Below are 27,982 nucleotides of genomic sequence, written 5' to 3' on the forward strand. Positions count from 1 at the left end.
AGGGGAATTGGGGGGATCATGGTGAAGGGGTAATGGGATTTCCTTTTGAAGTAATAAAAATATCTGAAAATTGACTGTGATGTTGGATGCCCAACTCTGTGAATATACTAAAAGCCATTGAATTATACACTTTATTTTTATTTATTTATCTATTCTTTATTTTTTGGCTGCATTGGGTCGTAGTTGCGGTGCGTGGGCTTCTCTCTAGTTGCAGCGTGAGGGTTTTCTCTCTCTAGTTGCGGAGCACGGGCTTCTCTCTAGTTGTGGTGCTCAGGGCTCTCTTGTTGAAGTGTGAGAGCTAGTAGTTGTGGCACGTGGGCTTAGTTGCCCAGCGGCATGTGGGATCTTAGTTCCCTGACCAGGGATCGAACCCACGTCCCCTGCACTGGAAGGTGGGTTCTTTACCACTGGACCACCAGGGACGTTCCCTGAATTATACACTTTAAATGGGTGAACTGTGAGGGATGTAAACTATTTCTCAGTAAAGATGTTTTTTTAAAAAGTCAATATAATATGCCCTCACTTTAAAGAAGTAAAAGGAAAGTGGTATGTTATCTAAAAAATAAAATAAATGTCAAACAAGGTTATGAAATTCTACTTAACTCTGTAGTCTCCCTGCTGACAGCCCTGAGGACCTACATTTTCTGTTAAAAAGGGAAACACAAAAGTGAATTCACTTTTACCCACTAGGAGGGCTAATAAAAAAGAGTGACAATAATAAGTGTTGACAAGGACGTGGATAAACAGGAATCCTGCTACACTGCTGGTGAGATTGTAAGATAGTGCAGCCGCTTTGGAAAACAGTTTGGTGCTTCCTTAAAATGTTAAGCAGTCTTAGGATCCTAGATGAAATTCTCCTCCTTGGTATATACCCAAGGGAATTGATAACATTTGTCCACACAAAGACTTACAAATGTTCATAGCAGCATTATTCATTATAGCCAAAAAGGATAAACAACCACTTTTTTGGGTCCATCAAACAATAAATGAATAAATAAAATGTGTTATATCCATGCAATGCAGTATTATTCAATCATAAAAAAAGGAATGGAGTACTCATTCATGCTACAACATGAAGAATCTTAAAAAGATCATGCTAAAGTAAAAGAAGTCAGACACAAAAGGCCACATATTGTATGATTCCATTTGTATGATTCCATTTATATGAAATGACAGGGATAGGCAAATCCATAGCAACAAAAAGTAGATTACTGGTTGTCTAGGGCTAGGGGAGGTCAGGGGGGAAGGAGAAGGGAAATGATTGCTAATGTATATGAAGTTTCTTTGGGATTGCTGAAAACATTCTAAAATTGATTGTGGTGATGTTTCCACAACTCTGTGAATATGCTAAAAAATACTGAATTATATAATTTAAATTGCTGAATTGTACACTATGTGAATTGTATCACTGAAAGGAAACCATCAACAAAACAAAAAGACAACCTACTGAATGGGAGAAAATACCTGCAAATGGTATGACTGATAAAAAATTAATATCCAACATAAACAGCTCATATAACTCAACATCAAAAAAAAACAAACAATCTGATTTTAAAAATGGGCAGAAGAACTCAACAGACATTTTTCCAAACAGGAAATGCAGATGGCCAACAGGCACATGAAAAGATGCCCAACATTCCTAGTAATCAGGGAAATGCAAATCAAAACCACAATGAGATATCACCTCACACCTGTCAGAATGGCTATCATCAAAAAGAACACAAACAACAAATGTTGGCAAGGATGTGGAGAAAAGGGAACCCTACTACACTGTAGGTGGAACGTAAATTGGTACAGCCCCTCTCAAAAAACTAAAAATAGAACTACCACATGACCCAGCAATTCCACTCCTGGGTATATTTCTGGAAAAAAAACCCAAAAACCCACTAATTCAAAAAGATACAGGCACCTCAATGTTCATAGCGGCATTATTTTCAATTGCCAAGATATGGAAGCAACCTAAGTGCCCATCAGCAGACGAATGGATAAAGAAGATGTGGTATATATACAGAATAGAATAGTACTCAGCCATATAAGTGAATGAAATTTTGCCATTTGCAGAAACATGGATGGACTTGGAGGGCATTATGCTAAGTGAAATAAGTCAAACAGAGTAAGACAAATACTGTATGGTATCTTTTATATGTGGAATCTAAAAAATACAACAATCTAGTGAATATAACAAAACAAGAGGCAGACTCACAGATACAGAGAACAAACTAGTGGTTACCAGTGGGGACAGGGGAGAGGCAATTTAGGGGTGGGGAAGCTGGCGTCACAAACTACTGGGTGTAAGACAGGCTCAAGGATGTACTGCACAACGCGGGGAAGAGCCAATATTTTCTAATGACTCTAAATGGAAAGCAACCTTTAAAAGTTGTACTAAAAACAAAAAATAAAATAAAATGAAAAAAATTTAAATTCCATTGCCCCATCCCCCAAAAAAGTAAATTCACAGTGTGATTCAACAGTAATATCCACAAACCATCTAAAACATCTTGCTCGTCACCAACACCAAGGAACACACAGTCACACAAACATTATATTAGGCCTGCATGGGTTGGAATTTTGGTTGAGAAATTGCAATGAGTTACAAACTAGAATTTCTTAGAACAAATAAAGTCTTTAGCTTTTCTCACCAGAGTCAAGGGCGTAATTCATCTCCCTAAACCTCAGTTTCCCCGTAAGAGGAAAATATAAGTCTTAAGGTCATATATATATTTTTATACAAGCTTATCATTTGTACATTCCTTCAACCAATATTTATGGTGCCTCTATTATGGGCCAGGCACTGTACTAGACCATGAGTACACAGAGGTGAAATACTCAGAGCTGGTCCCTGTCCTTATGAAGTTGATGTTCTACAGAGGAAAATTCCCTATAGATATAGCGGATTATAACACTTTATAAAAGGATGACAGAGTATTAAGTGCTATGAAGAAAAATACATCAGGTTAATGGGATGGAGGGCAAGTGACAGATGGCGGGGAGGGGTGCTGTTTAATAGAGGATTCTCAGAGGAGTCCTTTCTGAGAAAGTTGAGTCTCAACAGAGCCCTAGATGTATTAAGGGGACAAGCCATGCAAAGCTCTCTCTGGTGGGGAGCAGGCTGGGGGATTTGGTGTATTCAAGGATTCAGAAGAGGGGTGGTGACTAGAGCAGAGTAAGCACCAAGGAGAAAGGCCAGTGAGAAGGGCATTTGGGGCCTAAATGCTCACAATGTCTTGGATTTTACTTTCTGTGTGAAGGGAAGACAGGAGAAGGTTCTGAGGAGGGAAGGAGTTAGGATTTTATAAGGCCCCCTTCCTGCAGTGTGAATGCATTGTAAGAGGTAAGAATGAAATCTGGGAGCCCAGGAAGAAGCCTCTGGCAGCAAGGCAGTGAAAGTTGGTAGCAAAGGGGACAGCCAGAGAGGCGAAAGAGAGGTGGGTTTTGAAGGTAGAGCTGATCAAAACTTGCCAATAGTTTGATGGCGTGTGTGAGAAAAAGGAACAAACAAGGAAGATTTCTAGGTTTCTGGCCTAAACAAGGAAACAGATGTCAGATATAATTGTTTAGAACAGGGTCTGGCACTGAGAAAGTACTCAAAAAATATTAACCTCATCAATCTCGTTATAACCAACATCATTATTACAACTTCCATCATCCCCACCACCATGATCATTATAACTACTACCATCACTACCATCACCACCATCAAGAGCAGGGGGTACATGGCAGGAAGAGCAGAGGAGACCACACAAGAACAAGCACAGGTCAAAGAAACCTGCATCCAAATCAGGACACCCTTTCTGGACACAGGAAACATTTACCTGTCCTGGGATGTTACCCAAGTTGTAGGGTCTAATGCATTTCTACCAGTCTCTCCCCATCCCATCCCATCCCCGTATTTATATAAGCTTCTTTTCATGTTACAGCTTCTTCGGGACTCCTGCCTTTACTCTCAGGCTTTCGCCTGGCCCCGTCCTGGTCCAGCCTCTCTGTGGAGCACGCCTCCCCTCCCCCCCATGCCAAATGGCCTGATGTGTCTTCCAAAACTCCTGACATGTGCATATGGGACATTCACTTCTCAAATTAGTATCTCAGTGTCTACAAAATGCAGCAACGTGCTCAACACCAGCACTGACCTACAGCTGGTCCATTCTATAAATGGAATCTCAAAAAAAAAAAAAAAAAGCATTAATTGCATTTGCAAATTGCTAACCCCTAAGTAACCTTATGCCCAAAATACATCCAAGACTCTTGGTCTTCAGTGTCACTTAGCTTTCTATCAGCTGACTTTTGAGAGAACACCTCTCTAGGGTCAAGGAAAAGCATCTCCACTTAGGTACATATCAGCATGAAGGTCAGTAAACAGATGGGACAACCAGTTCAAGGAGAGAGAAGCAGGCGTGAGAAGCCTCCTCATTCTGTGGGTGAGCCCTGATGGTACCCAAAGGTGTAATGGGAGATACAACTATTTCCATTCTAGCAAACCTGAAATGTATGTTAAACAGATTGTCAGCTCTTGGAAACTCATGGTTTAGCATTTCCTCTCCAAACACTGCAGTGTTACATAATGTGATTGATCTCAGAATCCGAACATAAAATCCTAGAACAGGAGAATTCCAGAGCCAGGGTCCACTCTTCTACTTCCAGACAAGAAAGAGTATGCCTACCTCATGGGAGGTGAGGTCAGGAGCATCTTTCTTTGAACTTCACTTGAAAAACACTAATTTGTTACTGCTAAATGCTCATGACCATTTCCAAAGTAGAATATGAGCTGGCAGATGCTATTTCATCAAGTCTCTGGCCAGTCTTAATTGCTTTCTTTCCTGTGTGAGCTGGTCAGTGCACTAAAACCAGTTTACTAAAGAGAGCAAATCCTTTCATCCAGGACCAAACCCATGGCAGTATTTTGGGGACCTGTATGAGCGTGGGGAGGAACGAGAAATGATGACTTTTATCCAGTGAACAAAACTCCTTATAATTAGGTTGGTGGTTTCTATGGTAACGAGGAGCTGACTCTTTTATTTGAAATAAAAAATAGCAACACTCCAGCTGTCCTTGCCGTCCGGACGCTCCAAAGCAAATGAGAGATTTGATTTCACATTTGCAATGACTGCTGAGGACTTTAAACCATGTATTTTACTTGTTGTCAAGTTTTGGTGAGACACTAAGTCCCATTCCCCTGAGAAAACAGGTGTGAAAAACAAAAGCAAAAAACCACCAAAGCAAAATTATGTTCTCCCTCTGCAACTGACATGCTTTTGTTTCCTTCTTCCCAACTGTCCTAAGAAACCATCAAACCAGTTCCCTGAGGAAAACTGTTGTTGATGGTTCTTCTTGAAAAACCACTGGAGACCTCCAAAGTATATTTTCACATTTATAATAACAGCAACCACTATTATTGGGGACTTTATTAGGTGCCAAGCACTGTGCCAAGGGTTTTCCCTACAACATCTCATAAAATGCTCATAGCAACCCTATGAGACAAGTCTTGTCATCATGTCTGTTTTAGTGATAAGGAGGTTTAAGAGGTTAAGTACCTTGCTCATCGCCAACAAGACCTAAAAGTCTATCCCTATGGAGAAAGCCTATGCATCCTTATACTATTCTGCCTTTACTGCCATTTTATAACCTACATCAGGAAACACCATTCACCAGGTGGAGACACTGTTCAAAATATCCCACAGAGGACTGTCAACCTTAGAGGACTTGCTGGTTCACCTCTGGGAAGGACCTTTTCCTTCCCTCCCACCATTCCATACGGTGCCAGCCTGCCTGGGAATAAAGGAAATCATGACTTCCTCTTTTTTTATTTTATTTATTAAAAAAAATTTTTTTGGAGTATAGTTGATTCACAATCTTGTTAGTTTCAGGTGTACAGCAAAATGAATCAGTTATACATATACATATATCCACTCTTTTTTAGATTCTTTTCCCACATAGGTCATTACAGAGTATTGAGGAGAGTTCCCTGTGCTATCCAGTAGGTCCCTATTAGTTATTTATTTTACATATACTAGTGTGTATATGTCATTCCCAATCTCTCAGTTTATCCCCTTTCCTCCCTGGTATTAGGAGGACCAGCCCGTAGTCTACACACGACAGGAAGGCTGAGAAGATGCTGACAGTCACATCATGAGAGGGTTAGGAGTGTAAGGGGGGCGTGCACTGGGTTCTGGGGGAACCAGGAAGAAAAGAGAGGTATCCACTGAGGCCAAGAGGCTGGGAAGGCCTATCATAGAAGGTAACACTTGAATTAAGTCTTAAAGAGAAAGTAGATAGAGAGAGCCTTTAGGGCAGAGAAAATAACTGCATGGAAAATTCAAGGTCAGAGAGGAAATGGCCCCTGAATTCACGGAGTCTTGGCAGTAGGGTATGACTGGGTTGGGGCAGGAAGTGCCAGCAAGGCCCATGATATGAAGGCACTTGCCTGTCTCGGCGGGCTGAGGTCAGTCAGTGGAAGAGGAAAAGAGGGAATGACACATCTTGGCAGGCATGTGCTCCCCCTTCATGATATTCTAGAAATCTGAATTAGTTTGAAATTCCTTTTGGTTGTACACAGCTCTGGGGATGGAACCACATGGACCATGGAATTATAATCATTACCTTTGATTATCTGTTTACACGACTGCCTCTACCAAGAAACCACAGATTCCCCTAGAACAGGAATTTTATTCATTTTTGTCTTTACATTGAGTCTAGTAAAGGACCTAGCATACAGCAAAAATTTAGCAGATGCTGACTGAATGAATAGAAATGGTCAGCAAACACCTGTTCTTTGAAATATACAAATATTAATATTACTATATTAATTACCATGTATCAGCCGTCACTATGTGCCAGCTGCTGTGCAAAGCACTTCACATGTATCCTCTCATTTAATCACCACACTGGCTCTGTGTGGGGGAACTATATTAGCCTCATTTTATAAACATAGAAGGTGAGGCCTAGAGGGGCAGGTGACTTGCTAGTCAATGGCAGGGTCAGATTTAGAGCCACGCTGCACCATCGCACAGCCCTCCTGCAGCAGGCTGTGGGATAAAAACCGCTTTGACTGACTACTGCAATAACAGACATTCATTGATGTAAGAGTGCTGGGCACACAGTAGGTGCACCATGAAATTCTATCTCCTGGAGCAGTGATTAAACACCTGCTGTGTGCAGCGTGCTGGGATATTTTCAAAGATCAATATGGAGCGTTCTTTGCCCTGAGGAGCTCCCAGCCTGCTGATGACTTGGGAACTCCTGCAACCATGACTTTGGAAGTGGGGGGAGGGCTGTGGTTTCTGTAGCGAGAGTCAATCTCATTTAGAAAGAGAAAAACTGATTCCTTTGGAGGTTTTCATAGCGGTCCTTTGAGTTATTTTGCCGACTTCACACATCTTTTCCTCTTTTCAGCAATAAATTGACCTTGAATTAGCTTTGGGGTGCCACGCCCTTCTTCTCTCTCTGCTCAAGCAGTTTGGGTGAGGCTGACCTTACACCCTGATTCTGGGTATGTGACCCAGATCCGGCAAATCCGGGCATTTCATCTGCATGGCCACAGTTCCAGGGGAGGTACACCTTCCAACCAGAGCCAATCCCAAGAATTTTTCCTGGAGCTACCCAGAGAGCCAGGGTCTTGGGGGAGTGGGGCAGTATGAGAAGTGGTTTAACAATGGACTACCATCTGATCCACAAGGGTGGAGACAGTCGGACAGTAGAGCCAAGTGACAGAGAGACTCGTGTCCTAATAATATTCCTTGAGACTCTACACGCAGCCTTGCCTGGGTATTTCAATATGCTCAACTTACAAATTCTCGGTTTTGTGCATAAACCAAGCGACTGGTCTCTGTCACTTGCAACCCAGAGTCCAGACAAATATAGCTCCACTCTAAGGAAGAGATGGAGAATGGGGAATAGTTACATGTGTTGGATGAAGAGGAGTTGAGGAAAATAGGGAGGGAAAGGTTATGCTCAATTACTCATGAGGGTTCTTTTTATTTGTTGCATCCAGGCACATTCTACAGCATGGCATTAAAACCCCCATTTGAGTCCTCCATATGGAGCGTTTACTTAATTACTGCTTCTGTGCACTCCAGATTCACATCCTAGGTGACCAGGAGGACTTCGTGCAGCTGGAAAGGAAGATGAACAGGACAGAAATTCATTCATTTAATAAATATTTATGGAGCACCATCATCTCTGCACAGCACTGAAGTTGACATTTGCTGAAAAATTATCTCATTTGCTTCAAAGGGGACTTCAGATATCTTTCAAGTTCATTTTCACTGATCCATAAGGCAGTTAAGACAATAAGGGCACTTCCTGCTGTCTATGCACTAGAAAGATTTTTTTTTTTTGGATTGCTAAGAGTGGTCAATATCTATTTGGAAGTAAAGTATGTGAAAAGGAAGTGTGTGAAAAGGAAGGAGAAAGGGAAACTGATTGGATGACTGAGGAATGCTTTCTGGAAAGAGCAAAGATATCCTTAAGACAGAGTGGGAGAGAGACCATGTTAATACCCAAGTTACAATGGAGAGGTGGGGCTGAGGGGGGTTGTTAGAAATAATACAACTGATGTGCTTGGTCCAGAGGAGCTAAACCAGATGCCCCAGGGATTAGCCCCCAGGAATGTGCATCCTCTCCCGGTCACCAGGTGGTTCTTCTGCAAACTAAAGTCTCAGGGCCATGACGTGAGAGCCTAGGGCCCAGAGAACCATTCTGCATCCGGACTTTGAGGAAGACGCAGCAGAGCTCTGAACTTGGCAAACACAGGCAGTCCTATCAATATTCAACGCTGAAATGAACACCTAAGCCCTATTTAGAGTCCGATGAAGTCATCTCGAGGCAGCTGCTCTGAAAGACAGGCCCCGCTGTTTACAAACCTCTTGGAATATAAATTAATGCTACAGCCTAAAGAATTTACATGCCTGCAGAGATGGCAAAGACAAAGGTAAAAAAATTCCTTAACGATCTACAGGCTAAAAGTCCTAAGCTCCTAAAATTTTCTTTCTTTCTTTCTTTCTTGGTGAATTTTACTTGCTCCAGCAACAGTAAACAAACGATTTAAAACAAACACACCAACCTCTTGCCTCAAAATGCAACAGCTGAGAGGCAGTATTTTATAGCAGCACTGTGCAACAGAAATACATTCCAGTCACATATGTGATTTTAAATTTTCTACTAGCCACATTAAAAAATAAAAACAAGAGAAATTAATTTTAACAATATATTTAATTTAAACTAGCAGATCCGGAATATCATTGTCATAGGTAATCAATATAAAAATTATTAATGGGATAGTTTACTTCTGTTGATCACACTGAGTCTTCAAATTCCCACGTGACTTTGCACTGAGAGCACATCTCAATTAATATGAATCACATTTCAAGTGGTCAATAACCATATGTGGTGAGCACTTACCATACTGGTCAACACGGGTCTATGGAATGGGGATGGTAAAATTTCAAGTCAAGATCTAACTTTCCACAGGACTTCCCTGGTGGTCCAGTGGGTAGGACTCTGCACTCCCAATGCAGGGGGCCTGGGTTCGATCCCTGGCCGGGGAACTAGATCCCGTACGCATGCCGCAACTAACAAGTCCACATGCTGCAACTAAAAAAGGATCCTGCATGCTACAATGAAGATCCTGCCTGCCGCAGCTAAGACCCGTTGCAGCCAAAATAAATAAATAAATAAATAAAAATAAATCTTTTTAAAAAACCCCAAAAACCTAAATTTCCTAACAAGAATTCTGAGATGAATGTATTTGAGGAAAAACAAAATGAAAGCAATGAAACTACGCAGCAACATCACTGAAGAACCAACTAGTATTCACACATTTTCTATATTACATTTTTTTAAAAGGCTATAAAAATCATGTCCATCGTTAAGTGGAAAGAAACTAGACTAACACCCATCTCCCTCTTTCCACGCATTAACAGAATCAAAGTCTTCCACACACTTTCCTCATATCTTATATTTCAGGTTCCACTTGAATTTGATGCATTATCTCCTGGGCAGAAGTCAAGTCGTCTTGGAAATGGAAAACTTCAAGTCACTGAACAGGTAAAACAGAATCAAGCCTCATGGAACAGGGTGAAAAATGTTCTGTCCCTCAAACACAGAAGATCAGAAGAGAATCAGAGCCTGACATGCCAGGGCTAGAATCCTGCCTTAGCCTTTTGTGGCTAAGTGATGATTTCAGGCAAGTCACTTAATTTCTTAGTGCCTCAGCTTCCTCACTTCTAGAATCAGGACAATCACTGTACCTACTTCAGGCCGATTTCATGAGTTACTGCTTGTAAACATTTCCAGTGATGCACGGGGGTTCACGTGCATGACATCCACATGCCATGAGGCACAGGGTAAGTACTTAATACAGGGTAAATGACATTATCAACATTTTATTAAAAGCGCTCATGGAGAACTTATTACCAGGGCCGGGACCGAGTGAGGCACTCCCTTGGATGCAAAATTTAAGAGGGTACCACAAAACTCGGCGATGCAGAAAAATTATGTTTCAATGCAATGTTTGTAAGAATCACATTTAATGCAAAACAGTGGAGAAGGAACAAAGCACCTACATTTTATTGGGTTGGCCAAAAAGTTCGTTCGGGTTTCCTGAATAAAATAAAAACAAGGTCAGTGGCCCTGATTTGTTTTCCCCTTTTGTCTCAGGCTAAAGCATGGCTCTGCACAGCGCTATTAATGTTCAGTCTTTATTGATAATTAATTGAATTTATCCCAAATTTTGATATTTTCTTCAAGGGCCAGGAGGGTGGAGGGAGATCCCCAACCCTGGGTCCTTGGGCTCAGGGGGCGAGCCCTTGGTCACCTAGTGCCTCACGTCACCATGGGGCATGACAAGGAGAGCAGAGTCCCAGGACAAGAGTCTATAGAACTGAATCTAGGGTCCAGCTGCCTGGAAACAATAAATGTTGTATATTTCACGTGATAAGGACCTTCCTGAAGGCGCATCCATCCATCAACCTCCAAAAAGAGTGAGAGGGAGCAGGCAAAGGCTTGAGTGAGCAGTCAAGCCTACCTTGTCATGAGGAATTTTATTTTCTCCCCCTCTTCCCTGGAGGCCTCCTTACACAATAGGCCTGTCTGAAGAGACCTGCCTTCCCTTCTCTTTCCTTTTTTAACAACAGCAGAGATCAGATGCGGCAGAACCTGAATCGCCTCCAGACAGAGACGATTTAAATGCCAAATAAATACAGTACGTGGGAGTAATCAAAATCAGCAAGATGCAAGCCCCACTTCCAGCCCAGATTATTTTAAAGCATGAGCAGAATTGTCAATGAACTGTACAAGAAAGATGGGTGCAAAAAGCAAAGACAAAACCCCACCACCAGCCTGGCATCGTGAGGATGCAAAGATATTTTACATTCTTTCTCACCGGAGCTGAATCTTTGACCGACAGTGAGGCCTTGCCTCCATGGCCCTCGACTCGGTCTTAAGTTTCAGCAACAACGTAACTTTGCTACACTCATGCTTCAGAGGCTGAATGTCATCAGAAAGCTGCTAAATACATACATAAATGTATTGTTTCCACAGATCTGGGCCTTTTACAGTTCATTCCAGAAGGCTGCATTTTCTCTTTCAGTGTTGGGAAAATGTCTTTTTCCTACTGGCTCTACATCTGATACTTCAAAGGAAAATAAAGGCAAATCCACACAACATCCAAGGATGTGTTTCAGCAATATGGTTGCCTCACTCTGTCTGCTGTCTAATTTGGTCCAGGCTCTTTTGACCTACGGAATTCTGGGAGGTGTGATGTTTTCTTCTTTGACTATACAAACTGTCCTTGGTCTAATTACTGCACGCTAGTTGTTTCCCATGTGGGCTTAAGTGTCACCATGAGCCCTACATCCGAAGAACAAAACCACAGTTTGTGAGGACTGCAGCTCAGAATCCAGCTCTTAATCCAAGTAAGGTGACCAGCTTCCATCTGCGGCCTTTCAATGAAGTCAGTACGAGCTCATCAGGATCCGATCATCTCAATCATCTTTTAAAAACGCTCTTTTCAACTTCCCAAGCATGAAGAAAAACAATTGATTTCAATAGTTTAGATTATTTAACTCTTAGGCACTGAAAGAAAACTCAAATTCCCTCTTGTATGGGGCCACTATTAAAGAATGACATATTAACACTTTTCTGTATGAAATGCCCTTCATATCAGTTTAGTGTGCAGAATGAAATGTTTTAATTTTCATTTAACTATTCACAATAACGTATCTTTGTAACATAGTACAAGAGACACACACATTCCAAGCTATAGAGGAAAAACTTTGGCGGAGAGAAGTGAAATTTTACCCCGAGTTATGAAGAGTTGGGAGTGCAACTAAATAGGGCACCTCGATCGTTTTCCTCCTAGTCATACCTTCTACACTTTCATCCATGCTTCTCGGAAGGGGCTTCATGTATATTTTTTGAGAAGTTAATAGAGGGAAGGGGAGCGGAGGGGAAGGGGAAGAGTGGATCTATGGCCAATTAGGTTTAGCAAAATGTACTACACCCCCCTCTAGAAAATATGTGACACATGTTACTATACTAAAAGTTCTAAGTCTTGCGATAAAAAATTAAAACAAATTGATAAATTCTGACCTCTCTGACATGGTGTAATTCGAGACTGTCCGAGTAGTGGAAGCCTTTCCACTTTCACATTTATGCCATCTCTGTCACATCCCGATTGGAATTTTCCCACGGAGGTGATCTCAAGTAGGGTCCTACAGGTGCGTCGTGTAAAAAGAAAACCATCTACAGCAAGCCCCCTTTCCCAATGGAACAATTACTTCTTCTAACTTTTGAGTCTCTAAGCCTCAGTTTCCTCAACAGGAAAATGAGGATAATCAATTTCATTCTCCTAAGAATGCTGTGAGGATTAGAGGGGACAATCCAATCAAAACACTTGGCATGTTAAATGGCAGACAGGTGGCCCTCAGTAAAAATTAGCTGCTGGTCACAGGGAACTCTACTCAATATTCTGTAATGGCCTATATGGGAAAAGAATCTAAAAAAGAGTGGATATATGTATATGTACAACTGATTTGTTTTTCTGTACACCTGAAACTAACACGACATTGTAAATTAACTACTGTCCAAAAAAAAAAATTTTTTTTAATTATCTGCTGTTCCTGCTACTATTACTGCCAAGATATTCTGAACTCTCACCCAGGTTCATCGTAACAACAAAAGCATGTGCCTGGCCGGACGTACACTGTGCTCTGAGCTGTCCCCAGAGATCCAGCCAGGCATAGGACTGGCCCTTGTCTCTCTGTCTACCTTCCCTTCCCTATCAGTCCACCCTCCCTTCTCCACCCTGAGTTGCATCTCCTTTCCTATCCAATACCACTTCCTGTGTACAAACCTCCCAGCGACCCCTATTTCCCTCTGGTCCTCCAAAGCCTTCTGTAGGGACTTGGGAAAGAGAGCTCAAGACATGGCTTAGAACCACATGAGAACAGAAGGAAAGGATCCAGAATGAGCCTCTCCCAGTTTCAAAAGAGGAACAAATTGAGGGATATTATATTTCAAAGGGAGTATTCTCCATTCTGCTCACCAACACTTTCCTTTTTACTGAGGCTTTGATTTGTGACTAAATAATTATCTGTTTAAAAACTCTTCCTGGGCAGAGTTTCAACCCTACAAGTCAATAAAGATCTGATTTGACTAAAATTACCAAGTCTTACAGGCACAAATTTCTCTTCCTCCGTAAGGCAGTTGACAAATTAGGTTTTTTCACCTAAAGCCATGAACAAAGATGACTGAATGCCTTACAACTCAACAAATGTTTGCTAAACAGTCCATTTTGCTGTTCTGTTGTCTCAGACACATTTTTCTTTCAAATGCTAATACCTCTTTAGGGGTTATGATTGGGATAAATACTCCTTTTCAGGTTCTTATTTGGGTTGTTGATGATTATCCAGTGGATTCAAAGGCATCCATTTCCACCATGTTGTACTCGAAAGCCATCTTAAAATAAACCAGTGAACAGGAATCAAACACATTTATACATGTATAGCATCCTTTGTGCAAACACAGAGCACTGTGCAAAAACATCCTTACCAAGTTGGAGGTAACAAGAACAGGTATCAAAGCAATTATGAGACACACAAAAGCCAGCAGACATCTGAGGCTGCCAGGTTCTCAAGACCAAAAAGTAATTTTGCCAAAGAAAACCAAAGGAAAATCTCAAAAGGTAGCAATTTGGAAAACGAGGATGTCAATCAACTTCAGTAAGCTCTGTGCATGTATGTCCATGACCACAGAATGCTACGTCAGACAAATGTCAGAGGTTTGTCTTGAAACCACAGAAACAAAAATACTAAGCATCAGGGCTGGGAGGAGATTCCCAGAGAGCCAGCCCGGTGTAAGTGATCTGGTTCAAAGGAGAGTGGAACCACCTTTAAAAGGACACCACGTGAGCTTGTAGTTGTATAAAAGCAGAAAGAGCATAACTGGTATTGATGGAGGGAAAAAAACCACTTTATGTTTTGGCTTCAAAACTTATTACATCCTTATTAAATGTGTTTATAAGGTTTACCTTGGGGTAAATGGATATACTTTTTCTAAAAGCAGTTAGGTCCAACCTGTGTGCCTCTAACAGTGTTTAATGAGGACACATAATTGACCGGGAGAAAATGGCAAGGTACATGGGGGGAGGGGAGACTTGGCACAGGGCTTATAATTTGGTGACTTGGGCAGTCTTCTCCTGCCTGGAAAAGGAGGGTCACAAGGACTGACACATAAGGCTGCCTCTGGGTAGTAAGCACGAACCACCATACCTATTGTTAAAATATTGAAATACTTGGCAAAGAGCCACTTCTCCAGCAACTTCCCTGAGGCAGCCCAACCAACAACAAACGGTTAATTCATAGCACCAGAGGTGGGGGGCCCAAAGGCCCATTTCCAATGCTATAGCCAGTACTGGTTGTGAAGTCTGGCTATCTGTGTCATAGCATTTATTAAATATTGTGAATATCTTTTCTGTTTACATGACATTCCTCTACTTTATTCTAAGTGTGAAAAGAAGTTTTAAACCCATCATCTGGGTCCTAAAGGGGTAAATACTGGTTTACAAGATCCCAGGTAAATGAGATAAAGGTCTACTCCCTCTAGAGCAAGATGGAAGGGGAATTCCCTGCCCAGGCTTCAGCTGCCTGATGCTTTGAAGCCAGAGGTGTTTCTACACCCTGGTAGGTCTACAAATGTTAGCTTCTGAAGGGCAAGAACTGCATCTTATTCCTCGCTGTGCTTCTAGCCCGGTCCCTGGCCCAGTGGAACTTCTGGGTCTAAGCTAAAGGAAACAGTTCAGGGGTGCTACCTGTCAGGCTTAAAGACAGGCAAGGATTACGCTGAGTCCCCAGCTAAATGTTCACTGATTATTTTTATTAAGAAGGCTTTTCTACTTTAAATTTGACTCTGCAATGTGCTTATAAAACACTGTTAATGTTTCTGTTTGGCTAATCACATCGCGGTTCTCCAGCAAGGACATGATCGCTGTAACTCTCCACTACCACCCTCCCACCAGGACATCCAGCAATGGGTGGGGGCATTTCTGGTGCCATGTGCATTTAGTAGGTGAAGGGCAAGGATGCTGTATGTGTAATTCAGTCCTACACCATGAAGAATCGACCCAACCCAAGATGCCTAGAGCTCCCAAGTGGAGAAACACAGATTCACTAATGAACCTTATTTTTCTAGAAAGCGGCTATTTGAAGTGACACTGTCCCCAATTCCCTCACTCCGTTACCTGTATCTGTACATCTCTGCCATCTGATCATCACCGTCCTGGTGTTGCCAATCTCTAAATTATAGTCCTCGTGGACAGGCATTGATAAGTCACCTCCTAATCATTTGTCCTGCAAATCCATGCCTGTAAAGATGGCGTCCAGGAGTGATCATCAAAATATTGAGTCACCAGTACCAGCCAATCGAACTAGAGGTTGGCATGAATTAAGGGGCCAGGCCCTTCTCTTGAGTGCTGGGTATCAGCTCTGTGCACGGTCACCACTTGGTGAAAGGCAAGATGTAAAGTGTGGAGCTACTTGACAGTCGTAGGTGAGGGCTCAGGGAAATAACACGCTCAAAGGAGATTTCTAGAAGGCTTTTACATGGTACATGATGGTAACCATGGGAAGACCCCTCAGCTAAAGAGTGAGGTTGCTGGGCCATACAGTAATGCTGCATCACTTAGAACTTTTGGGTCTAACCTGGTTTATCATTAGGGTCTGAGGGAGGGTGAAAAGAGTCCTTTGTACTTCGATGGCAGAAGGAATAAAAATTGAATGATGGTGGTCACCATCATTTATTAAGAACCCTTAGCATATTATTACCTTAAGTGACCTTTTCATGAACCTTCTGGAGTAGGAATTATTTTCCCATTTTACGGATGAGAAAATCAAGACCCACAGAAAGACAAAGACAAATACCATATGATATCAATTATATGTGGAATCTAAAATATGTCACAAATGAACTTATCCATGAAACAGACACCAACTCACAGACATAGAGAACAGACTTGTGGTTGCCGGGGGGGGGGGGGAGTGGGGGAGGGATGGATTGGGAGTTTGGGATTAGCAGATGCAGACTATTATATACAGAATGGATAAACAACAAGATCCTACTGTATAGCACAGGGAACTATAGTCAATATCTTGTGATAAACCATAATGGGCTAGAATAAGAAAAAAAATGTATATATATATGTATAACTGAATCACTTTACTGTACAGCAGAAATTAACACATTATAAATCAACTCTACTTCAATAAACTAAATTTTAAAAAAAGAAAATCAAGACCCAGAAAGCAACACACCTTTCCTAAAACCACACTATAAATAAGCAGCAGCATCTGAAATTAGAACCCAGACGTGTTCAAATCTACAGTTTATGACCTCTTATGAATAGTGAAAAGACATGGAAGAAACAAAGGTAGGACTAGGAACAGAAAGCAGGAGAAGGAGCTGAGGATGTCCTCTGCAACACAATTTATATATTCCAAATATAGGAGTAAAATTTCAACAGGTCCAAGAAATAAAGTAAGGCTTTCTCCTCTATATTCATTCCCAAGTAAATTCCGACCTTTTTTTGTGCAAAGCCCAAAGGAAGGGACACTTTCCTCGCCAACCTCTTCCAGAACCACATATTCAGACAGATCTGTAACTTCTCAGAGTTCCTTAAAGACCCAAAGTCTCTGTCACATAAACTATCACTGTCAACATCTCACCCATCCTTCAAAAGCCACCTTCTCCTAGAGTCCCTCCTTAGATCTTCTCTGCTCCGCCCACGCTGTGCCTTTGTACGGCCCTCAGCCTTTCCCAGCGGCAGCGGTACTCTGGTTAGTTAGCTGTGTCCTTGCCTTGACTTCCACGGAGACTGCAACTTTCTCATAAACTCTCCATTCAAGTATTTTCATACAGATTCTCTTTCGGAGACTCATGTCTGCATGTATAATTTATACTATTAAAGTATAAATTTCAGCATCAGCATTACCACCATCACTCACATACTACTAGCCGGGGACAGTATGCCAGGCACAGTGCTAAATCCTTTAGGTTTAATCGAATAATTCTCATCCCAAAGCAGGTTGTTTTTTTTTTTTTTAATTGCCCTCTACACATGTGAAAACTGAAGCCTCCCTCAAAAGATAACATAACTTATCCAGTATCATACATGCCTTCTTTCTCTTTTTGCAGTCTCTGAAGTATAGACATCCATCAAGGAAAAAATTCAGCACCTTGTAAATACTTCATGGTACACCATTCATGCATTCATTCATTCAATCAAACATTTATTCATTCACTCCTGGGGTCCTACCACATGCCAGACAGTTCATAAACAAAAAGAATAGGGCCCACTTGCTGCCCTCAGAAGAATCACAGGCTGGCGGGAGAACCCCTTTTCCCTCTCAAACAGGCCCCCAGGATATAACGAGGGAAGTGCAATCATGGTGGAAGGCCTGGGTTCCTAAACAGCTCAGGGAAGAGGCATCAGAGGCAGGTGGACCCTGGTGGTCTCGAGTGTCTGCCCCTGCCAGAGTCCCTGGCAATGGAGCCCCAGGAGCACTGCCCCACCAGCCACCACGACCTCTGAGGTCTCGCACAGTGGGGACCTGAGGACTGGGGTCTCATTATTCTGAGTACTGATCAGCAGAGTGTGGCAAGGAAACAAAGTCCCCTTCCCTCCCCCTTCCTCATTTGTACAGATGATTGTTCGTGGCACTTACAAGCAGCTTCAAATGAGTACACAGGTTTTATTTCCCAACAGGCGTTAAAAAACGACATCCTGCCATGAGCTGAAAATCTGGTTGGCACTCCTGAGGACGTGTCAGCTTGCAGCGACATTCTCTTTCTAACATCAAGTCTATTTGGAACATAAAAATTTAAGAAGACAAAAATCCCAACATTTTCCTCATGGAAAAATCGACCACCAGAAAAGAGCGTTTCCTCCCTGCCTGGGTGTATCAGTTATCTACTGGCCTCTCTTCCCCAGGCATCTGTGGAAGCCAACCTAAACTGGGCTCCCTGGCGCATCTTGTGGGGGGGTGGCTGATTTAGGACGAGTGTGTCTGGTCGACCCCGCTCTACTTTATGTGCTTCTCCTTCGTTTCCTGGACCAGGCAGCTAAGCAGGTGCACCTTTCTCGGGAAGACGACAGAGCAGAGCAAGAGCAAAAACACGCATGCACTTTTTTAAGCCTCTGTTTGCCCCAGGGTTGCCGACATCCCATTGGCCACAGCAGTCCCACGGCTGAGCGCAGGGTGTGAGGAGGAGAGCACCACAAACAGCAGGGAGGTAAGACGGAGGCAAGAATTAGAGCCACTGATGTAATCAATGACCACACTGGCCCTGGTCGCTCAGACAGACAGGAGTAACATTTTCTGAGCCCCAAGTGAGAAACACATCCTGGGAAGAGTGGCCCAAATGGCAAAAGCTGGACATTTTGCAGACATTTTTGATGGTGTGTTCCAGGTAATTCATGAATCACCTGGGAGACTATTTATAAACTGTTCTGAAAACCAGGAGGGATAGTCACCAACAAATAGAGATACCAAAGCACTCTGAACAAAGGCTGGATGTTTCTGGCAGACCTAGAACCAAGTGTATTATTTACTGCCTAGAACAAACAGTAATTGCAATAATGGCAAACACTCATTCAGCGATTACCATGTCTTGGGCTCTCTGTTAAGCACTTTCTATGAATTATTCTTCTTAATTTTTAAAGTAAACCATGCAATAGATATTATGAGGATGCCTATTTTACAGATGTGGAAACTGAGGCCAGCAGTTTCACAACTGGGCTAAGAGTCCACAAAGAGTAAAAGGAAAAGCCAGGACTTGATCCCAGGTCTGTGTGGTCCCATAGATCACATTTTTTACCACTACCGTGTACCATCCCTCTCTTTATTCAGGTGAGCCTCGATGGCCTTGTCATATGCCCGATTTATAAATAACCCTCAGAGCTTCTGAATCTTCTTTTGTTCCTGACAGGAAGACTATTCTGTCTAAAAACGCCTACATTTTACTCAATGCCTGGCTAGTCTAATTTAGTGTTTCTTCCATTTGTATATTAACTAAGACAGTTTCTAGGGAGAACATAGGATAAGAGACAATATGCAAGGTCTGATTGGCTACTACCAATCTCTGAATCTAGACTGTGCAGGGAGGAAATCAATAAATCTCCAAGGAGCAGAGGGAAAGGGCAAAAAGCCCAGCACTTGGCTTGGTTCCTTTTCTGTAAAGTGAGACTATTCGGTGATTATATTAAAAATACTAAACTTATTCTAAATTGATATAAGAATGCACACCGAAATTCCAAACTGCATTTCCTTTTTTTCTCTCCATAACATATGTGTGCATAAAAGTGAACGGCTGGTCAGAAATTGCTAAATAATATAGGCTGTACCATGTATTGTGTTTCAAATTGTTCTAAAAATTTTCCAAATCATTTGTTGATTTTCAGGTTCGTTGGCACACTCTTTTGTTCGATGCACTCGCCAGAAGTAAACGATGCCTGCATCTGATCCATCGATGACACAGGGAACCACATTAAGGTCTTTCAAGGACATTCTCATGACAGTAATAGTCATGAGGGCCCCCTGTTGGCTCCCAGCACCTTGTTGTAGCCAGAGGGAGGCCCAGATGCTGCTGGTTCACCTTGGCCAGTGAATGGGTGTCAGCTCTTCCCACATACCCTGGACCTAGAGACCTTGAACTTGGCCTCTGCTGACAATGCCACCAGTACCCACCCCTGCCTCCTTCTCTGAAGCCTGGCCAGTGCTGGAGCAGGTGCCACAAGGGTCCCACCTTGGTCCATTCAGCTGCCCCCAGAACCTGGCACCACTCCTGGCCTCCTTCACCACCATACTGGTTTGGTGCCAATGTCAATCAACAGTGTAACCACAGCCCAGCTATTCTGGTACCTAATGACTAAATTTCAGTCCTGAGAAACACTTGGTTTTGCACCCTCTATGGATTCCTGTGATGTTTAAACGAGCTACTGTATGAGAAGATGGCTTCCAAAACAAAGAGTATATATTGCTTAAAAAATGCCTTAGGGTACCTTTTCCTCCACTGAATGTACACTTGCTAAAGTAAAGTAAGTCCGAATATTAGTCCTTCATTCTCTTGCTTTCTGTTCACTAATTCCAGAAAGCAATCTGTAAGCATGTAGAAGAATCCAAGAAGGCTGCTTGTCAGCAGATTGCTGTGCTGGGCAGAACTCAAATAATTAATACAATGGGGTGAAAACAGCCCTTCCTGGCCAATAGGCATCCTATAACCACCTAATAATGGCAGCGGTCCCAGCATGGGGGTCTGTGTAATAAACCTTCACTGGATGTAGACAGTGCTAAGACCTCCACCCTTGTTCGTGCTGTCCCAGAACAAATGGGGATCTCCACAGTACAACAGTCAGATTTCAGCTGGCTAGGCCTTTGAAGTTCATGTGGATAAAGAGACAGATATAGAATGGTGGCAGGGACTTCCCTGGTGGTCCAGTGGGTAAGACTCCATGCTCCCAATGCAGGGGGCCCGGGTTCGATCCCTGGTCAGGGAACTAGATCCCGCATGCATGCCGCAACTAAGAATCTGCAGGCCACAACTGAGAGTCCGCATGCCGCAAGGAAGATGTGGCGCAGCCAAAATAAATAAATAAATATATACTTTTAAAAAGCATTAGAATAGTGGTAAATAGTGGTAACTGTTTTAGAAACAGACCAATAGGCATATATACAGAGAGGAAAGGTGGGGGAGGGGGGGAGAGAGAGAGAGAGAGAGAGGGAGAGAGGGAGAGAGGGAGAGAGGGAGAGAGGGAGAGAGGGAGGGGGGAGAGAGAGGGAGAGGGAGGGGGGGGGAGAGGGGAGAGAGAGGGAGGGGGAGAGAGAGAGAGAGAGAGAGAGAGAGAAATTGATTGACTGATTACAGGCATAACTCAGGGATACTGCAGGTTCAGTTCCAGACCACTGCAATAAAGTGAATATCACAACAAAGTGAGTGGCACAGATTTTTTGGTTTCCCAGTGCATAATAAAAGTTATGTTTACACTATCTGTAGTCTATTAAGTGTGCAACAGCATTATGTCTAAAAAAAATGTATGTACCTTAATTAAAGAATATGTAGTTGCTAAGGTGCTAACCATCATGTGAGCCTTCCCCCAGTTATACTCTTTTTGCTGGTGGAGGGTTTGAAATATTCGGAGACTTACCAAAATATGACACACAGACATGAAGTGAGCAAATGCTGTTGGAAAAATGGCCCCAACAGACTTGCTCAACACAGGGTTGCCACAAACCTTCAATTTGTGAAAAATGTAATATCTGAGAAGCACAGTAAAATGAAGTATGCCTATATAAGGAACTGGCTCACACAATTATGGAAGCTGAGAAGTTCAAAATCTGCAGGGTGGACCAGTGGAGCAGGACCCAGGGAGGGCCCATGTTCAGTTTGAAGGTTGCCAGGCAGAAAGAGCTGAGCTGATGTTGCAGATGCAATCCAAAGGTAGTCAGCTGGAGCATTCTCTCTTACTTAAGGAAGGATTGGTCTTTTTGTTCTCTACAGGCCTTCGGCTGATTAGATGAGGCCCACCCACATTAGGGAGAGCAATCTGCTTTATTCAAGTCTGATTTAAATGTTAATCTCAACCAAAAACATCCTTGCTGAAACACCCAGAATAATGTTTAACCAACTTTCTGGGCACCCCATGGCCCCATCCAGTTGACACATAAGATCAACCATCACAAGTATGTATGCAGTGGAGTTAACCAAATTTCATGCACAGTTTAACAGCCACTGATTCTGTACTGGCCTAGAAGTTCTCAGGTTCCATGAGTCAAGAAAAGTCCAGAAGGTTTGAGAATCCTGGATATTTTCCAGAGATAGATTTTTCTAGCACATGGAAAACTCCACTAAAAGGGGGTAGGGGGTTGTGAGAATAAAGAAAAGCCACAGGGGGAAACCATTAACAGATAATGAATCATCATCTCAGCTTAGCAGCTCCTGCTGTTTCCTCTGACAAAATAGCACCTTGGCCAGGCAAGGTTATTTGGGGGGGGGAGAATTCACTTGTAAAAAGCTGGAACCAGGACTTTTAGCAGTGCTTCTGTACATATGTGTGCACGCATGTGTGTGTGTTAAACTCTGCTAACAGAATATTTATCTAAGGACACATTTTCCCCTTCTCTAATTCCTTCCCTGACTTCTCTTCCCTTATAAATCCTCTGAACACTGCAAAGCCTCAAGCCTTGGGTAAGCCCTCTGCACTACATCCATTCTCTCCTTAACTGATCTCAATCACAGATTTAAATACCATCAAGATGCTGATAACTCCTGAATTTATTTTTTCCCAGCCCAGACCTTCCCTGCCAGTTTCTTACAGTAAAGCTTAATATATCCACCAATAAAAAGCATCTCACTGGTACCTATAAGTTTTTTCTCCCTTTAAAATGATTCTTTCTAGTCACACGATTTGTAACCACCCCCCCCCCACCAGAAAACATTAAATGAATCACCCCTGCCTTTTATAATGTGCACAGCCCAGTTCAGATGCAACCAAGGTATACCCACTCTTACTTAAGAACCACTTAGTGTGACTTTTTCTCTCTTATCTCCACCCCACCCCTCCTAAGTAGCACCCAGCATCCAGGGCCTGGTTAGAGGTTAGGTATGAAACTAACTCAGTTAGAGGTATGAAAGAATATAAAACCATTAGAACAGACTCAAAGTAAGACTTCTGACAGTTGGCTGATGCTTCAGAGAATGAAACTTCCATCTAAGAAGATCGGCCCCTGAAAGTTCTATCTGTTTCCTTTTTGATAATTTTTTTTAGGAAGAAGGGCAAGTCAGGTTTTTTTTGCTAAATTTTTGTCAGGAAAAAAAAAATGAGAGTCACCTCTTTTGCATAATGCAATATGCTAACACTTTGCTTCTGCATTTCATGGAGGAGCCAAAGCAGATGCTAAGTGGCCAAGCTTTCAGAACCTCTCATGCAGTTCCCATTTTAACATTACCCAGGAACTAAGGCAGGTTATTGCTAAAATTGGACCAGGCTCAGCATTTCAACATTTATGGTTTTTAAACTAAACCGATGCTGGGTTCCCAACGCGCCATAGGCTCAGCTTAGGAAATTTTAAACAAATGGCAAAAGCACAGCCCTAGTTCCTTGTCAATTATAATAACACCCCTGCCCCCGCACAATAAAGATTTCCCACTTTCATGATAAGTCTTGCTTCAGTGCTTTTGATTTGATTTTTGTCTGGAACCTAGAGGAAATAGGGCTCTTGGAAGCTATTTACTCTAATGCCTTTGTTTCAGAGAAGAGCAAGGTAAAGCCCGGAGGAATCCAGTGACTTGCTCAAGGTCACCCAGCAATTCCCTGCATCTCAGCATCTCCATCTCCCTACCCAGAAAATGGCAATAACAAACCTATCTGCCTTATGGGGTTTTGTGACTATTAAATGAAATACTGCATAAGACAGACTCAGCAGAGTGAGTGCCCGGCACATGAAAGAAAAACAGATGTTTGGCATTAATAATCCTCTCCAGGCTAATCCTTTGAACAGGGGGCTGTTAAGATAGTCTGATAAATCAGCAAGGCTGGCTGCACTGTGTTCAAATGTCCCTACCACTTTGTATATTTGATTTAAAAAAAATAATAACAAAACAAAAACAAATAAACAAAACCCAGAAAGGCTACTCTAAAATTAACCCCCTTCTGTTGTTGAACTTCACAAATCAGACCCAATGCTGTGAGGGGGTGGGGTAAGGGGAAGAGGGAAATCACCCCTTCAAGAAAATCAGCCTTCCTGCACATAAAAGATGGCCTCTACGAGAACAAGGGATTTTTCTCTCCTTTATGAAGCCAGCCTAATTAAAGAAACTTTTCTATGGGTTTTTCAATTTAATAGACATCACCACAAACGCAGCCTTGATTATGCATGAGACTGCCCTCTGCTGTGCGTTTTCATTAGTGCACTAATTGTCGGTCTTTTGGAGATCCCGGGTCCGGCAGGGGGGCTGAAGTCCAGCAATCCTGAAGGTCCTGTGAGAGTGGAGGACACTGACTTCTTCAACTTCTGACTCCCCCAAAATGGAAAGAGCAACCTACAAGGCTCTCAGCCAAATGAAGAATTCTAGGGGAGAGGCTGGAATTGGGGGATGGGGAGAGGACGCTGCTACAAAATGATACACTCACATCCCTGATTACTCAACCTTGGGTCCAGACAGGGCCCAAAATTAAAGGCTAGTTAACTTCGGAAGCATCCCTATGTTTCAGATGGACAGAAAATTATTACAAAATTCCAGATTAGTGAGTTTAAGGAATCAGCGATAGGCAGATGGAAGGTAAGTCTGTTCCTCTTTCTATACTTAAAATGCTTGGAAACTCAAGATCACTGTGCTGATTGGATGTCTCCTATCATGACCGGGAAAAGGATTTTACACTGACATAAGGAAGGATGATCCAGTGGTCATAGCTGACAATGATGGTGACTTTCCAACTCTGGAGGTAATCCAACAGAGTCTGGATGAGTCCTTAGGGACGGGGAGAAATCTCAAGATTCCAGCTTCAGATGGGCAGTTGGTCCACATCACTCTTTCTCAGAGTCTGAGATTTCACAGGCCAGAAAAAAATACCCAAAATAATTCTGGGGAACTACACAGGGTTTAAAGACATTTATAAATACTACTACAGGTTTCCTCAGCTATCTGAGAGTAGAGTTTTCCTATGAAATCTTTCACAAGCTGAAATGGTGTAAGGTGAAGAAGCAATTTTCTTTTTCGTAAATGCAAAAAAAATCTTTGGATTTCTTTCAGTTAGTGAAAACAGGTACTAATGTAGGTCTTTCATAAAAGCAAAGTGGCATACAGAGAACTATCATGGAGCAGGGGATACCTGTGTTTAATATCACCATGACTTCCTTAAAAGAGGAATCATTTAAAACAAATCTGAAAATCGAAGAGGCAAGAATTCTACTAAACTTTTGAAAAAGAGATAACACCTATCCTTCTCAAACTATTCCAAAAATTGCAGAGAACAGAACACTTCCGATCTCATTCTATGAGGCCACCATCACCCTGATACCAAAACCAAAGATACCACAAAAAAAGAAAATTAGAGGTCAATATTACTGATGAACATAGATGCAAAATCCTCAACAAAATACCAGCAAAACAATACATTAAAAGGATCACAGACCATTATCAAGTGGGATGTATCCCATGGATGCAAGGATTTTTCAATATACGCAAATCAATCAGTGTGATACCCACATTAACAAATTGAAGAATAAAACCCATATGATCTCAATAGATGCAAAAAAAGTTTTTGATAAAATTCAACATCCATTTATGATAAAAACTTTCCAAAAAGTGGACATAGAGGGAACACACCTCAACATAATAAAGGCCATATATGACAAACCCACAGCTAACATCATACTCAGTGGTGAGAAGCTGAAAGCATTTCCTCTAAGACCAGGAACAAGACAAGCATGTTCACTCTCACCACTTTTATTCAACGTAGTTTTAGAAGTCCTAGCCACGGCAATCAGAAGAAAAAGTAGTAAAAGGAAACCAAATTGGAACAGAAAAAGTAAAACCATCACTGTTTGCAGATGACATGATACTATACATAGAAAATCCTAAGGGTGCTACCAGAAAACTACTAGAGCTCATCAAAGAATTTGGTAAAGTTGCAGGATACAAAATTAATACACAGAAAACTCTTGCATTCCTATACACTAACAATGAAAGATCAGAAAGAGAAATTAAGAAAACAATCCCATTTATCATCTCATCAAAAAGAATAAAATACCTAGGAATAAACCTACCCAAGGAGGAAAAAGACGTGTACTCCAGAAACTATAAGACACTGATAAAAGAAATCGAAGATGACACAAACAGATGGCGAGATATACCATGTTCTTGGATTAGAAGAATCAATACTGTCAAAATGACTACACTACCCAAGGCAATCTACAGATTCAATGCAATCCCTATCAACTTAACAATGGCATTTTTCACAGAACTATAATAAAAAATTTAAAAATTTGTATGGAAACACAAGAGACACCGAATAGCCGAAGCAATCTTGAGAAAGAAAAACGGAGCTGGAAGAATGAGGCTCCCTGACTTCAGATGATACTACAAAGCGATAGTAATCAAAACATATGGTACTAGCACAAAAACAGAAATATAGATCAATGGAGCATGACAGAAAGCCCAGAAATAAACCCACGTACCTATGGTCGATTAATCTACAACAAAGGAGGCAAGAATATACAATGGAGAAAAGACAGTCTCTTCAATAAGTGATGCTGGGAAAACTGGACAGCTACATGTAAATGAATGAAATTAGAATACTCACGAACACCACACACAAAAATAAACTCAAAATGGATTAAAGATCTAAATTTAAGACCGGATACTATAAAACCCCTAGAGGAAAACATAGGCAGAACACTCTTTGACATAAATCGCAACAACATATTTTTGGATCCATCTCCTAGAGTAATGGAAATAAAAATAAACAAATGGTACCTAATAAACTTAAAAGTTTTTGCACAGCAAAAGAAACCATAAACAAAAAGACAGCCTACGAATTGGGAGAAAAATATTTGCAAAAATTGCAACTAACATGGGATTAATCTCCAAAATATACAAACAGCTCATACAGCTCAACATAAGAAAAACAAACAACCCAATCAAAAAATGGGCAGAAGATCTAAATAGACATTTGCCCAAAGAAGACATACACAGAGGGCCAAAGGCACAGGAAAAGATGCTTAACATCACTAATTAGTAGAGAAATGCAAATCAAAACTACAATGAGGTATCACCTCACATCTGTCAGAGTGGCCATTATCAAAAATCTACAAATAATAGGGACTTCCCTGGTGGTCCAGTGGTTAAGACTCCATACTTCCACTGCAGGGGGTGTGGGTTTGATCCCTGGTCAGGGAACTAAGATCCCGCATGCCACATGATTCGGCGCAAAAAAAAAAAAAAAAAGTCTACAAATAATAAATGCTGGAGAGGGTATGGAGAAAAGAGAGCCCTCTTACACTGTTTGTGGAAATGTAAATTGGTACAGCCACATGGAGAACAGTACAGAGTTTCCTTAAAAAACTAAAAACAGAGTTACCATATGATCCTGCAATCCCACTCCTGGGCATAAGTCTGAAGAAAACCATAATTTGAAAAGATACATGCACCCCAATGTTCATTGCAGCACTATTTACAACAGCCAAGACAACCTAAAATGTCCATCAACAGATGAGTGGATAAAGAAGGTGTGGTATACATATATTGCACAATGGAATATTACTCAGTCATAATAAAGAATGAAATAATGCCATTTGCAGCAGCACGGATGGAACTAGAGATTATCATACTAAGTGAAGCAAGCCAGATAGAGAAAGACAAATATCATATGACATTGCTTACATGTGGAATCTAAAAAAAACACGATACAAATGAACTTATATACAAAACAAAAATAGAC

At 41.8% G+C, this 27,982-nt stretch overlaps 1 protein-coding gene and 1 non-coding gene across 2 annotated transcripts in view; one reads left to right on the top strand and one right to left on the bottom strand.

Moving 5' to 3' along the window:
- Nucleotides 1–27,982, bottom strand: part of PRICKLE2 (prickle planar cell polarity protein 2) — a 331,761-nt gene that overhangs the window by 267,452 nt on the left and 36,327 nt on the right. The gene's annotated exons all lie outside the window — the stretch shown is intronic.
- On the top strand, nt 9,467–9,539 carry TRNAG-CCC (transfer RNA glycine (anticodon CCC)). Its single transcript has one exon. It is a non-coding gene; the product is annotated as a tRNA-Gly (tRNA).

This window comes from Balaenoptera ricei, chromosome 11 (assembly GCF_028023285.1).
Source record: "Balaenoptera ricei isolate mBalRic1 chromosome 11, mBalRic1.hap2, whole genome shotgun sequence".
NCBI lineage: Eukaryota > Metazoa > Chordata > Mammalia > Artiodactyla > Balaenopteridae > Balaenoptera > Balaenoptera ricei.